At 41.3% G+C, this 6,006-nt stretch overlaps 1 long non-coding RNA gene across 1 annotated transcript; it reads right to left on the reverse strand.

Moving 5' to 3' along the window:
- Window positions 1-856: 856 nt before the first annotated feature.
- On the reverse strand, window positions 857-5,325 carry LOC112990561 (uncharacterized). The gene is made up of 3 exons (XR_003261102.2): window positions 5,231-5,325; window positions 3,006-3,153; window positions 857-2,317 (listed from the first exon to the last, which is right to left on the reverse strand). It is a non-coding gene; the product is annotated as an uncharacterized LOC112990561 (long non-coding RNA).
- Between the last annotated feature and the right edge of the window lie 681 nt (window positions 5,326-6,006).

Below are 6,006 nucleotides of genomic sequence, written 5' to 3' on the forward strand. Positions count from 1 at the left end.
AAATAGACTTCATCAAAAAGAAACTTTCCTAGTAAAAGGACCATATTCTCAGTGTCAGTGAAGGTTTTTTACTTTAAAATATATCTGATTTTCCAGTCCTAAAGTGAAATGTGATTTGGAGATTGACAAGTGATTTAGGCATTGACAACACAAAAATGAAAAGAAAGTATAGGTGGTGGAAATTGAAATGAAAGGATTAAAAAGTATTCAAACGTAAGTTTCATTTCATCAAACCATGTCCTTCCTTTTATCTCTCCAACATGCATGCAAACATACAGAGTCAGCTTAGGATAGTTTTTCTAAAAACAAAACAGTTTTTCTTTATCTCTGGTCAAGTATCGAGTTTATATGGATCCATTATAAGTGTCTCTATGCCCTCACATGTTTCTTTAATAAAATATACTAACCTTTGTTCTGAAGAAGAATCCTGTAATGTATAAACAGAACTCAACTTCCATGTTCTACTTGGGGATTCCCCACCTGCCTGGATCACTGGACGAGGAATATCTGCCTGTTAAATATTGGCTTGAACCTCCAATTCCAAGTCAGCCACCATCGGTGGTTAAAACACTGCAAAAGCTACAGTTTCTGCCCAGGTATGAACAGGCAGAAGGTTAAAAAATAATTGCCACAATGTTAGTCAGAAATTGCAAATTTTACCTCCTTGAAAATTCACTTCTGAGACATTCTTCTTCAAATTAAACATTTCTATATGCTAGACCAGCAAACATAACACATCTTAATCATTTATCTGATTCTATAGTGTCAGCTTTTAACAAGGGATTTGTGATTGCAGTTAGGAATTGTGATGCAAAAATGGCATCTGCAGGCAAAAAAACTGTATATAGTATTCCCCTGGAATGCATCAAAAACTTTACGTCTCTAGTCTTATGTACCAAAAAAACAAGAGGAGCTGGAATTAGTTTCTAACATAATCTGAATGCACCAAATTATTATTTCTACTACTCTTGCCTACCCAAATCCAACAGCTCAAGTTTTACAAGCACCTGTATGGGGTCAGGTAACAATGAATGGATTCGCCTGCAAAAAGATACTTTACCTGGACCTCTTTAAATTAAACTGCATTCCACATCAGGTCACTGCACTTACAGAGGTGTGCTTTTAATGTAATACTCTTTTTACAGATTTTCTATGCAATTCTGGGCAAGCTGCTGAGGTTTTCTGTGCCTTAATTTCCCTTCTGTGTAATGGTGACAAGCTTTTTTTTTTGCTTAAGAAAGGTGTCCTGGGAATATGCAGGTTAAAGGGTATGAAGCACGCACAAACTCTAGGAGAAAAACCTGTGTCAGCAAAACAAAGAGCAGGCAAATCTGAAATTACTCAAGACTCCTTAAATGACTAACTATTAATATTCAGGCAAAGGCTGGCAGCTGTAAGCCTTGCACCACATTTTCTAACTCACACTTTTCTGAGGCTACAGGAATGAATTCCCTGGTAGACAGGTACCCACCGAGACAGCTTAGGCTCCTTAGCCACAGTGCTTGAATAGGGCAAATTTCAGTAAAACCACCTCAGTGACATCAGTGACATCATCAGGGAAGTCAAAGAGCTGTCAGAGATCATTAGGTCACATCAGTGTGCAGATATAGTGAAAGGAGTTTTAGGAGAAGCTCATATGCAGTAGCAAGAACAATAAGCTCATGCAAACTTTCCCAGTGAACACTTTCCTTACTTACATTGTATTATCTATCTGGTGACAGCAACAGTCACTTGGAGAATCATAAAACCAGAGAGCAAATATTGCCGTTGTAGAATATCTACAGTGAAGGTGGTATAACAGAGATAACTGGGTCCCAATCAGTGAGGCCATTCTCAGTGCGCCAGGTTTTACACCATCGTTCCCTTCACCCTGGCGCTCTGTGTGACTGCCCCTTTTCCCACCTTCTACCCACTAACCTCTAATTTCTCTCCCTTCTGATATTGGTGCTCAACTTATCTGCCCTACAAACACCTCTGTTTTTCCTCTACCTTATCCCTCCCTCCTCAGTTGTTCCTACCGCTGCAACTGTATCCCCATTAAACCCTTAAAAATCAGTGCATGAAGGAAGTCAGTCACGTATGCAGCTATAGTTGTTTTTCCTGAAACATGAAGACTAATTTGACAGAGGTGTATTTGCACCAACTGTCTTAACAAATCACTGCTATCCCCCCTCACTCCTTTGTCCCTTAGCTCCAGCATTTTCCTTCATCATTTCTTCTCGCATCTGATTCCACATCGCATCTGGTTAGGCGGTGAGCTCTTCGGAATAAGACCTTTATTTTTCTGGAAAGCGGGGCAGTTATTATGTGTCAGGTTCTGTAAAATAATGAAGATTTTTCTTCAGTCTTTATTAATACATTGGTAATTTCAAAGCAATTCTGAAGAGACAAGCAATCACATAAACACCTAGCAGAAATTGAGGCTCTCAGCAAAGAGATCGGACTGAAAAGGCCCTAAAGGCTAGCCATTTTGCTGCATTTGGGAACAGCCAGCAGGAAATTGGTTCCACTTTCTTTTAAAGGATGACAGCCTAGCTTCTCTACAGCACCTAACAACAGCCAAACTCTGCTCCCATGGAAGTCAAAAGCTTTGCCATTTGTATTAATGCAAACAATTAGACAAATGCCAAATGCTTTCCGAAGTCCTATCCTACCCCACCTTGTTTATATTCAACAAATGCATTAGATATATGTATATATCTTAATGGCTGCACTTCAGCTAGCATTACTAATAAAGAACAACAAGTAAAGCCACAGAAGAGTCTAATATTTTTTATTTAGTTTTTATGATGCTTATTTACTACCCATACAGTCCTGTAATCATTGCAGTATTTCCCAGTGTGAAATAAAATAAATAAGAAACATAAACATAAATGAAACATAAAAACATAAAATAAATGAAACAAGCAAAAATACATTTTTAGCTACTGCTGAAATCAGAATACAAATTCTACACATGAAGGCATTAGCATTGCAGTGGTACTGTGTGAGCTAATTAAACTTACCTTGCTATTTGTTCTGCATCCCCTCTCTCCAGCATTTTAAGGACCAGATGCTCTTGAGACATGTGCTTTCAAGTGTGCAGATGAAGGTGTGCAGACTCATGTCCAAAGCCACTCGGTGCTGGCAAACGAGTGCCCGTGAAGTCAGTACCTGTGCATGTTGTCAGGTTAGCAGAAAAAGAAGTTCTCATTAGCCTCATATATTTGCTATGTTTACCACAAGAGAAGCTGTCACATTTGCAGAGCAAGCAGCATGTGCATTAATGGAAGGCAGAAAATGACCCAGGAACGTGGAGGCAACAGTGGCACTGACTGCAGCTGATGGGCAGGATGCGTATTTACTGCTGATGTGACCTGCTTCTTTCTCTACGATGTTATTTTCATTCTTAGGTTGCTTTTAATTTTGAAGCAAAGTGTGACTTCGGTAAAACCCGTACTGCAGAGTGCTTCAGATTCACCACTTTGTTTTTGGCAGTACAGAAAGAAGAAGGCCTCACCAAAACCAGATGGTCATACCCCCAAATATAGACCAGGGAAGAAATCTCTGTCCAGCTTATACACTGTTTAAGCAGTATTACCACACATTGCAATGTGGGGAACCAAGGCAAAGGGGACTGAAGCTCGTGGGTGGCACAGGCAGGGAAGGAGAGGGCATTTCCATTTTGGAGGTACTGGCAGGCATCCTGTAGACAGGTGGGGTCTGCCAGACTGAAAAGGTCTGGATTTCCAAGGGCATTCTAGATGGCAGGCCACTTCAAAAGACTCCTCAAGCTGGGAAGCCAAACATTTTTGAAAATGTGAGCTGTCAGCATGAGAGATATCAGCCATCAGCTGCAGAAGCAGCCAGGCAGGGCCAGAGGAGGGAGCAAGGGTGCTCCGGCACCTGATGGGTAGGAACCAAATCCACCTGGGCAGAGGGAGACATTTTCTGACCATAAAAAAGAAAAAACCCAACCCCCTCAAATGCCATCTGTTCAGGACAGGGCTGCTCTTGAACTTTCCAGCAAGTGCCAATGCAGCATCTAAAAAGATCCGTTTGTGACTGTTTTCCTTGTCCTTTCTTTAGACTAAGCTTTCAGGTAACTGTGGTCTAATACTGTGTTTTGTCTCTCCTGCAAAGATGCATACATTGCCCTCTGACAGCACCTGCTGGGAGAACCTGACATACTCTAAACTAATCTTTTCTAACTGGAAGAAAATGACCTCCTATGTAAAAGGTTTTCCCAAATTTATGCCTCAGTTTACCCAGCAGGACAAATATGATTGCCAGCAGAAATCTTAAACTACTTTAAACTAAGAAATGACACCAGCTCAGATCCTTACCCACTCAGCAAGGGTCCCTGCAGGAAGTCTACCCAGAGTCCTTCAGTGAAGGTTCAGTGAAATATTTCAACTATACTTTGTTAAATGTCCAAGTATGGCAAGCAAGCATAACAGTGCAGAGTCACAGCACCTGGCAATCCTCTTGTGTTGCTACATAGGCTTAGACTTGCCAAGCTTTTTGGAACACCAGTAAAACTATTCTTGAAATTATTTCACAGCCCTTTTTCCTGGTGAAGCAACAGCTAAGCCCGGAGGAGGTTGCTCGCTGTCTCCCACCGTGAGAGCATCCCACAGCAATACCTTCCTGGCTGGCAGAATTGACAGGACTGGCTAGGCAGCAAGGCTCAAGCCCAGGTGCTGCTAATCCCGTGGGTGAGCCGCGACACCAGCCCTTCCATCCCCCACTCCTCGCTGCCTGCGCCTCACTTCTCCTCCTCGCTCTGCTCACCCATCTGGCTTACTATTTCTCTCCACTCTTTGTCCTCTCAGCTTTTCTCTTTCAGGAATATCTATCAAAACTAACAAAATTGTGTGTAAAATAAACGTTTGAGGCTTCCTCGTCGCCTGCTTTGAACTCTCACTCTTCCCCTCGAGGAAATGTCAAAAGAGCTTCTCACCTTATTGAATGCATTTCTCCCCAGTTTAGGCCTCAGTCACCAGGTTCACAGAAGGCATTACCTTCAAATAAGCTTTTCTACGTGATTTCTAAGGAAGCCAAAAGGGACCAGTCTTGCTTTGACCCACTGCTCCACTGAGATTAGTGGGCCCTGTTCAACCACAGACTTTCTGCATTTTTTCCCTGTATATTTCCTCTGTTTTTGTCTTGGCCTTTCTACTTTTTAATTTGAACACCAGACAGCTCAGACTTATATTTTAGAATATCATTAATTTCCATTGTGACAGACCTGTTTTCACTTTCAGAAGTATCCACGATAGTCAGGAGAACCACAGACCACGAATGTCTAGGAAATGGTATCCGCTGTGGAGTACAGCACTTCACAGTCTAGAGCTGCATGAGAAGAAAAAAGGGAGCAAGGGGACAACACACATAAGCATGTAATTACCAAAAGTTTAATGGAGCATGGAGTTAGAAAGGATTTTTCTTTTTTTAATAATGTCACTTAATTGCTTTGCTTCCCAGAAGTCTTAAGACAGACCAGTATCCTAGAGAAACACATCAGTGAAGGGAAAGCAATGACCTGGCTTGCTACATCCAGAAAGCTTCCCTGAGATCCCCCAGAACAGTGCCAAGTCTGCTGAGAAAAAAGGAGCCAAGCAGACTTTTACAGCTGATGAGGCAGACCAAATCCAAAATAAATAAAAAAAAAGCCCCAGTAAAAAGAAATGGGTGGGGACTTCACTAACTTTAAATTTTTAATTCCTAATTTACCTAGGGATTATAAGGCATCTTCTGGGAGGCCCAGAAACTGTCTCTGTGGTCATCACTTATGAAAACTACCAAACCCATCTCTGATTTTCCAGTTTCCCCCAAATTAGGAATCTACTAATACTGCAGCTTCCTCTGGACACTTGGGATTTTCCAGTGCAGCATTTAGATATCTATAAGCTTTCTACTTACAATACTTCTACTTTCTACTTATAATACTTCTACATTGTATTCTTGGATGCTCTCAAGTGCTAAAGGAACTTAAAACTAGTGTTTTAAACTACTGCCTTATAT

This window comes from Dromaius novaehollandiae, chromosome 1, assembly GCF_036370855.1.
Source record: "Dromaius novaehollandiae isolate bDroNov1 chromosome 1, bDroNov1.hap1, whole genome shotgun sequence".
NCBI lineage: Eukaryota > Metazoa > Chordata > Aves > Casuariiformes > Dromaiidae > Dromaius > Dromaius novaehollandiae.